The following is a 9,468-nucleotide window of genomic DNA, read 5'->3' as shown; positions in this document are numbered from 1 at the left end:
GGATGCACCACTGCCCTTCGGTGGCAGGTGCTGCCATCGGTAGGGCTTGTGCGACCCAGCTACAAAGCTTCCTGAAGAACTTGATATGCAAAAATGAGTTTTACAGGTGCTTGGAACAAGCAGCCTGGGTCTCACAAGCACAACCGGTGACAGAGGCGCATCGCTTAACAGGTCCACTACTGGCGATGAGGGCTGCCGGGAGACAGGGCTGTGCAAGAATGAATAGGACAGGGGTTAAGACATAGCCATGTGTGACGCCGCGGGTGAGAAACAGCAAGTGCAAGGACCGAAGTTTTCCGAGGCCGCCTGTACCGCAAGTTAACATCTCGGGGATGCCTTTCTAAACGAGCTCGGATTCTGCTGTCTTCGGTGCATTGAGAAAAATACATAGGGAATAGAGAAAATCTGGTTGCGTGCGCATTCAGTATGCAACTAACTGAATGCAGTATGCAGCTAAAGAAACTCTGAGACCTTTTGGTCTTCTCCGTGTCGTGAAGTCTTACTGCGAACAACTGTCACATCTGGCACGTTCTGTGAATCCTTGGAGTGATGCTCGGAATGAAGATGCAGCTCACCGTTTGTGCTGGTGGGGCATCTTCGGCCTGTCGCGGTTTTTCTGCTGTCAGGGGGCTCGCTGGGCTACCGGCGTCTGCAGCTGACTCCGGCGCTGCTGTAACCGGCTGAGACGCCACCTCTTCTAACGAGGGACTAACCGGCGACTTTTCAGTCTGCCCAGGCTCCTTGGACGAAGCGGCCCTGGTACCCGAGGCCATTCGCTTCTGACACGCTCACTAGTCGGGCTGCAGGATAGGAAAACTTAAGTGTTTCTACATGACCCAGGTGTCAGATGAAGGACTTAAGAGTTCATAACGCAAATCCACTTTTCATGGCTACAGTCTTGAACTCTGATTCCCCGAAGTGTATGCAAAGAGGGCAGACAGCTAAGAGAGAGTTAGAGGTGCTGCGCATTTTGATATGCAGGGATATAACTACGTTTTAACATATTCGCGTAATAACAGCGCATGGGAGAATTGATTCGCCAGCTCTTATCTCAGAGGAAAATGCTTGTAGAGCAAAAAAAAATGAACTTAAGCCACCTTTAAGTACAGCAAGAGCCATGAAACAATATGCAGCACGGGTTTCTTAAATGTGTAGTTGCCCTATTTATTGATGTACCGAGACGCATGTGTACGAATTCATGCGGTCAGTAACCTCTCGCAGCGTGCTCATAGCGTGAGCTGTCACAACCGCACAGAAACATCTTTTTTCATTCCATCTGCCTAACTGCTATATCTGGTTGACCGCCTCGGTGACCTCGGTGGTGTTCACGCAGGCTCCTTTGCGTGCTCTGAGGAGACCGAGCGCGCGTTTCTTCTGCGAAAGTGCGTCTTATGGGCAGCTGCGGCGCATTGTTTGCGGCTTGGATCGCTAGGGTGTTGTCCTAGTCATTCTGGAAACTGGGTTCAGTCTTAAGAGAGTGCCAGTTGGCAGATAGCTTTTAGCCTTGACGCCGCTGCAAAAGTCTCCATGTTTTGCTGCCACATCTAGGGCTAGCGAGTGGTAACTTCACTGCAGCTCGCCCACATATAGGCAAACCAAATGCCAGGCCTATCTCAGTCGCATGACCACCAGAGATAATACATTCTCGAGAACGGCTGCTCACCCCCTTTCCACTTATCTGTCCACCTTGATAGCATTCTCTTTTAGCAGCGCAATTAGGTGGGAGTTTTTTCGATAAGGGCGTACAACGGCGACGATAAAACCGGTTACCCGATGAATGTCCCTAGAACAGCATCGCTGCAGTACCGGAAAAGGGCTTCTCAAGCAGTGGACACCGGCTGACAATGTGAATGAGGAAACGGCAGCGATACGAGGTTTAACTCACGTGAACAGATGCGGGCTGGAATTAGCCTTTCAGGAGTAGCCTGTCGTTCGAAAAGGCGAGCGGTTGACAACTGGTGCCGAGGCCTAAGTGGCTGTTTCTCTTCTTCTACTTCTTCTCTTCCGAGCCTCTTCTTCAGCGAGGAAGAAAATGACGGTGTTGTTCTTGATGACGACTGCAGCGTAGTAGAAAATTTGCCTCGCTGGGTGGCACCTATCAACAGTGATGCGTGAATTATGACGGACAGTGTGATCACGTGAAAGGCTAGCAAGGAAGGCTGGAAAAAAGGCACAGCGATCTACGTTGGCTAAGGCACAAGAGACCACCTGGAGCAGACTCCAAACGAAGTCTTTTCTTACCCCCTATCTGTTATCAAAAATGTACCCGGATGATAATGTCCCCGAGTGCAGGTTCTGTGGCGAAACAGCCACGTATGACCACATACTATGGCAATGTAAAGAACCTCCACCGGAGGATCTAGTACTTCTGCTGCGCGATGGGAGGCCGTGATGGTCAGCTCGGACCCGGGCATTCAAGCCTTGGCCACCGAGTGGGCCGCTCAGGTCGCCGCCAGCCATGGTTTGGTGGCCATCTAGCGCGGACCGTCTGCATCTGCATTTTTGACGGAATAAATGTTTTCCAATCCAATCCTTGCGACAGTTTGGAAGAGTCACAGAAATAGTACGATAGGAAAGCATAAATAGAATGATGAAGATATTTTAGAGATTTTCTTTTCCCTCATCACCCTCAGCCTGAAAACCCCGGGTTTACGGAAGCGAAACACAAAGCCGCTCGTGCGCTGTGCGATGTCAGTGCACGTTAAAGATCCCCAGGTGGTCGAAATTATTCCGGAGCCCTTCACTACGGCACCTCTTGCTAGCTTTCTTCTTTCGCTCCCTCCTTTATCCGTTCTCTTATGGCGGGGTTGAGGTGTCCACTGAGAAGTGAGACAGTTACTGCGCCCTTTCTGTTCCTCAAAAAAAAACACTAATATCATCCTTACGCTAGCTCGCATCATGGAGACTCATTTTCAGAATAATGTTAATGCGACGGCATTCGAGTCCACATTCCGCAAAAATGGTGGCGTGCGTAACGAAATTCGCTGATTGGTCGAGAGAAATCATGCTGCGTTGTGACGCCATCACAACCTGCCCACCAGGGCAGGTGGCAGCTGGTCCACAGGATTGTGAGCGACCTGCTCACCGTGGCTGGTGAGTATTAAACAATTATTGGTAAAGAGAGGTCGCGTGACCTGGCGACCTCATCACTGCCTGTCCCTGGAAGGAATAAGAAAGAGAAGAAAGAATGAGAAGGCAGACAGAGCAAGAAAGAAGAAAACGAGAAGCAAGTAAAAATGGCGGGAAAATCCGGTTAGAAGCTGAAACCAGACACAGAAACACCAAAGTATCAACGATGGGGATTTCTAATGCAATTGCATACCCTCTTAAGGGGTGTTAAGTGCGCCCGAAAGTTCTTCAAGAGCTATAGTTCTCGAAAGTTCCGACAATAAAGTTCGTTACAGAGCCGTACACAAGCAATGCATAGCGGACGGAAAGCGCGCCTCGTTTGGTCACAGCTTGTCACCTAAAGAATCAAAGGCATCGGTTGCGCAGGTTGAGAGCAGAGCGTCAGTTTCACCGTTAACCCTTTACTGCACCTTGTTGCATATATGCAACATTAGCATAAATGGCTCCAAAAACAAAAGGAAATCTGAGTTGGAGCTTCCTGTGCTCGTTGTTGCATTTCTGCAACATAGGTTTGAAAAGCGCGCCATCGTGTGTGCTGCCATCTGTCCTGCTTCAGTGGAATCACAGCCATAACAAACATGGTGGATGCTTCGCGCGCTCACGTGCTGTAACAACGGTAAGTTTTGCCGTTTTTTATGCCTTTCTGAACTGGATAATGTGCAGTGAAATTGTTTAGTCTTTACTACGCATCATTGTTAATGTGTGTAAGGCAGAAAACGTTCTTATAATGCAATATTTTGTTTCTGGCGCGTTAAAGTTGGTATGTTGCACATATGCAACAATGTGCACCTTGGTTGTTTTTCTTGACAGAACAGGCGATGGATGCTAAAACGTTCTATGGCCGAGCACTTCCTTCAGAAAGCGAAGACAGTGACCTTTCTGGAAGCGATGATGACCCTGAGTGTAAGTTCTTTGATGGTTTGGTTTGGTTTATGGGGTTTAACGTCCCAAAGCGACTAAGGCTATGAGAGACGCCGTAGTGAAGGGCTCCGGAAATTTCGACCACCTGGGGTTCTTTAACGTGCACTGACATCGCACAGTACACGGGCCTCTAGAATTTCTCCTCCAAAGAAATTCTAGCCGCCGCGGCCGGGATCGAACCCGCGTCTTTCGGGCCAGCAGCCGAGCACCATAACCGCTGAGCCACCGCGGCGGCTCGTAAGTTCTTTGAGTATGCTTTTGTTCGTAGAGTACCATTTTTTTATTCGTTGCAGTTTATTCATTTGCTCTGTATTTATTTTGTGATGAAAATTTCGTTACACACAATAGTCAATTTTTTCATGCTTCAGATATTCAACCACGTGGAAGCCTCACTGACAGTGAAAGCTTATCAAGTTCACACTCTGATGAGGAAGAAAATTTGACGCACGACTCTACGACACAGCAACCTTCTAGTAGAGCAAATAAGAGAGTAATTTGGAAGAAAGCGAACTTGATGATGGATCCACAGGAAGTCCAATTCGCTGGAGAAAGTGACCTTCCAGAAGAACTTTTACATCTTTCTACACCGCTGCAGTATTTCAAGTACCTGTTCCCAAATTCACTGATGTCGCTAATAGCGGAACAAAGCAATTTGTTCGCGCTTCAAAAAGACGTCAACCAGCCACTGTGCACTACTGCTGAAGAAATTGAAATGTTTATTGGAACCGCCATGTGGATGTCCATCATTCAGATGAAGCAAGAGCAATTGCTTCTACGTGTATCACACAATGAAATGACCGTTTTACTGTGGTTGATTCAGTGGTCATTATTTGTATTTCATTCTCACCAAGAACGGTGTTCAGCTTTGCAAGGTGTTTTCATTGTGCACATTGTTGCAAATATGCAACATACCATTTTTCAGCCAATAAAAAATGTTGATAACCAGCGAATCAAATTTCCATGTGCATATAGTGATTTTTATGACTGCCTGCATGTCCTGAAATAATCTTATCATAAAATAAAAAATCGTGCAGTAAAGGGTTAACCAGGTTGCTCATCACTGCCTCGAGCTAAGCATTACTAGTTTACAACAAGACATAAACTGAGTATGGTGACGTGGGAGGGCCGAAAATGGCGAAGGGATGACGAGCGAGCAGCGCGTAGCGTCAAGTTTAGCATATCTAGGAAGAGATCGTGCACTGGCCGCGAGACTAAACTGAATTTAAGCAAGCTGGCCAGTTTTACCGCAGGTTCCGAGACACATTGGGCGGCTGAGCTGCATGCAGCGCCAATAAGTGCGCACTGTTGGAACTCTTGGCGCGCAGTTCCTCCGCTATTGCATCGGGCTGCAACGTTGACTGCTTGCGTAACAACTTTAGACCATCCGCACACCTTGCCTCCTAATATCACAGGATAGCTGGCTACTGGTGAATTCCGGTCCTGTTAAAGAAACGCTAAGTTCATTAAAAAAGCGCTGAACAGGTTCCGCCTTTCGCATAAGATATGACGCCCTCTGGTGTGTAGCGAAAGTTCGTCCGCTATACTGGTCAAAGACAAAACAAGCACGCGTGGAAGACGCAGGCGCGATCCGGTTTTATGAGGCGCCAAGTGGGCTTGCTAAGTGGCATGTGTTTATGGTTTATGGAGGTTTAACGTCCCAAAGCGACTCAGGCTATGATGGACGCCGTAGTGAAAGGCTCCAGAAATTCTAAATCGGTTCCTCTGAAAATTTTTACGCTATTTTAGTTTACAGAGAAACTATTAGTTCATACCATTTCTAGCAAGAATAGACATCTTTCGTTGTTTGCGCCATTGGAAAATCCTTAGGTTGAAAACAAATCTGCAAAATCAGGTGTTTCATGGGCCACTGCGGTTTTTTGTTTATATGCACACGAATTTGGAAATATTGTGCAATAAAATACGAAGCCAATTGCTTTTCGTTCACCAAAATTCACCAAAATATTCACCAATATTCACCAAAATTGCGTTACATTATTGCCGGTCTCGGAATTTCAAGAATTTACCATTATCTTCCTGGCTTTTGGCACTGTCATTGAAAGCTCGCATTGCGTCGCGGTACAACAAGAAATAAATTTGGCACGCAGTGTTATAGCATCTTTGGAGGCAAAAAATAACAAATACACAAAAAATAGTCATGCTTAAATGTGCAGTTGAAAGAAAATCGCCGGACAGGGTATGTAAATTCCTATTAAAAAAAGAAAAAAACATTATTCGCACATTTGTTAATTTGCGCAGCTACAGCAAAAAATGATAATCGAAGGGGTGCGCCAAACACTTGATTTTCTGGAAATTTTTTTTACTGCCGTCGCACATACTTCAACCTTAAAGGCGCTCAAGAGGTTAAGACATATCTTTTTTAAGAATTATTTACACAATGCATTATATTTTGTGCACCAAAGGAGCACAATTTTTGTCAAAGAAATCGAGCGCCACACATGAAACGTTTGAGTAAAGTAAGCACGACTTCAATTTCCATCCAGAAAATGCCGAAGGTAAATGGATTGTTGATAAGAAGCAGTAAATTCTTGAAAAGTTCCTTGTTTCCAAATCACTTCACTCGGGGAAAAGATTGGTCGAAAGGAGATAAGCAGCATCGCTTAGACTAAAGGCCTCTTCATGGAAACGGCTTTAGCTGGTTTTATAAGACTGGCGGCTTCTCGAGTTTCTATTATCTGAAAACGTGGAAATGGAACAGCATTTTTGAAAAATACTTTCTTGTGTTTTTATCCACAGGCGTGTGCTTAACTATGCTCATTGTTCCACACCAGTTGTAGGCGCCCGCGTCTGTTTTCATCGCAGATGTTTACTGAATGGTACATTTCCCGCAAGAGACGCTATTGTGATGAAGCGCGTTTTTTATGCCTCGTATAGGGCGCAACGTAAACAGCAGTAAAGGATGCTAGCCGGAAGACAGTGGGATAGATACCATAAGCAGCTGCACGCAAGCTCTCGCATCGGAAGTGGGTTCGGCGGCCACATCCGAAGGAGCGTGGTTCTGTAAAGACCCTGTGCTCACTTCGGTTGTCGAACTATTGCTTGCCAAATGCACTATACCTGAGCTTCACCATACCGAAATTCGGTAAGGACAAGGTTTTTAGCGCAACAAATTATTTTTGCTTTCCAGACAGTATATCGTACGCTTCAATGCATGTAATGCATGCAGACTTGTGAAGAAGCGGTCGCATATTTCTCCTGCTGTCTGAGTTTAAGAAATGGCCAAAACGCTAAGAAGTGTGCTTATATACCAGGTATTACAGGGAAGTCAGCCACTAATTTCTAAACTAAGTCTTTTGAGGTAGAGAGGAGCTTTTTTCGTCATGGTGAAACAAGTGTTGGCGGACCTCAGAAAAGAGGTATATCTTGTTAACTAGTTTAGTGATTAACAAAATGTTATTAGTTCTAATAAATTTCATTAACTTTTCAGCCATTACAGATAGGCATCTGATGGCAAATGGAGATTTTTAGCCAGCCGTTAGTAATAGCTATATCAGTCTTAAGAACTTCGAAAAAGCGTTTACACTCGCCTCTGTGGCTGAACAAATTTGAGCCATTAATCGCGCAATTCGAAAACTGCGCGCCTGCGGAGAACGCAGAGTGACGTTAATCAATTAGCAGCACTCCGTGACGCAAATGCCACGTCACAATCTCTGCACCGCTCCCCGCCATCTAGCTTGTCTAGCCCAGGCGGGGCAGAGATTGTCCCGTGGAACGCGCGGTTTGATTGACGTCCCTTGGATTTGATTGATGCCCCGTGGTTAGGTGCCTTACAAGCCTCGTGGTTTGTACAAGAGGTTGCAGCGCTACAGCGCCCACCGAGCCTCAACATACCGAGTAATTCTACACAAAGACATTTTTCAACGGGAAATAGTGAAGCACTTATTTCTTCTATTGTAAGATTTCACTATAACAATCAATATATACTCAGATTTCCCCTCAGCATGCTTGCAGTTTTTTGCTACTAATGTTTTTGCTGTCGTCAACAACATCTCCATTGCTTTTCTATGGCAGCCTTAACTACTGGGTCCGAGTGGTGGAGTGCGAGACGAGCACGCTGTTTTTCATTCATTCATTCATTCCGCGGCCCGCCGCGGTGGCTGAGTGGTTACGGCCTTAACTACTGGGTCCGAGTGGTGGAGTGCGAGACGAGCACGCTGTTTTTCATTCATTCATTCATTCCGCGGCCCGCCGCGGTGGCTGAGTGGTTACGGCCTTAACTACTGGGTCCGAGTGGTGGAGTGCGAGACGAGCACGCTGTTTTTCATTCATTCATTCATTCCGCGGCCCGCCGCGGTGGCTGAGTGGTTACGGCGCTGGCTGCTGACCCGAAAGACGCGGGTTCGATCCAGGCCGCGGCGGTTGGATTTCGACGAAGGCGAAATTCTAGAGGCCCGTGTGCTGTGCGATGTCAGTGCACGTGAAAGAACCCCAGGTGGTCGAAATTTCCGGAGCCCTTCACTACGGCGTCCCTCATAGCCTTAGTTGCTTTGGGACGTTAAATCCAGTGCTGTAGGCGTTACCGAAAAAAAGTAACTAAATACGTTACTCGTTACACTAAAAGAAAAAGAACGCGTTACCGCCCTACGTTACCCACAAAAAAAAAGGTAACGCGTTACCGTTACCGAAAAAAAGTATCGCACGTTACTTTGCCGTTACTCCACGGCCATAAATTTTAACCAGTGCGTCTTCGCTGTAAGAACTCAACATATCAAGGTAACAATTTTATAAAGCTCATACTTCATATAATTCCAACTTCACAAAAAAAACATAGCTGAACTCAACAAATTTACAGTAATTCTGGTGTGTTTCTGCTTACGAAATTACGCGGAAATTGTGTAGCAATAAAGAAATGCTTAAATGTCATAGTTCCGGAAAAATATATTTCCGCACATAAACAATTTTTTTTTACTTGAACCTGCATAATTGTCGCGAAAATGCGAGTGTTTACGGCAAGGTGTTCAAGGTCAGCTTCGCTCGCTTAGGAACTCAATAAACACAAATGTAGCCGCAGTTGTAGATAGAAACAGCCGGTTTACTGCAATCCGCTTTTCTGTGCAGTACCATTGTACTCTTTCGACGGCTCTCTTGGGGCCGTCTTGAAGTAAACTGGCGACATTCCTGAGTTTGCTCAGAAGAGGGAACTGCTTCCACAAAGAATGTGAGAGTGCCGCCTGGGAACGAGACCTTTTGGTTGGAAAACAAGCTTACGGAGAGACTGACTTTGATTTCTGGAAATAGTCCATTGGTGGCTCGGCGTGCGTCCACTCTTTAGAGAATTGTGTGTGTGAGTGGTTTGGGGGTGAAGACAAATGTGTGACTGCGTGTTCGTGCTTTTTTTTAGTTGAGGGCGCCGTCGAGGGCAGGCATTTTTTGGCATGCATGCGAGCCGCAACAAGGGTC

The 9,468-nt window shown here is 46.3% G+C and overlaps 1 long non-coding RNA gene across 1 annotated transcript; it reads left to right on the top strand.

Moving 5' to 3' along the window:
* Positions 1-3,543: 3,543 nt before the first annotated feature.
* LOC149360311 (uncharacterized) lies at positions 3,544-5,092 on the top strand. Its single transcript, XR_016288319.1, has 3 exons — positions 3,544-3,745; positions 3,940-4,032; positions 4,419-5,092. It is a non-coding gene; the product is annotated as an uncharacterized LOC149360311 (long non-coding RNA).
* Positions 5,093-9,468: the final 4,376 nt, after the last annotated feature.

This window comes from Amblyomma mixtum, chromosome 2 (assembly GCF_055824585.1).
Source record: "Amblyomma mixtum isolate Tamu chromosome 2, ASM5582458v1, whole genome shotgun sequence".
Taxonomy (NCBI): Eukaryota; Metazoa; Arthropoda; class Arachnida; order Ixodida; family Ixodidae; genus Amblyomma; species Amblyomma mixtum.
The sequence above is the reverse complement of the archived record's forward strand: the minus strand, read 5'-3'. Positions and strand labels throughout refer to the sequence as shown.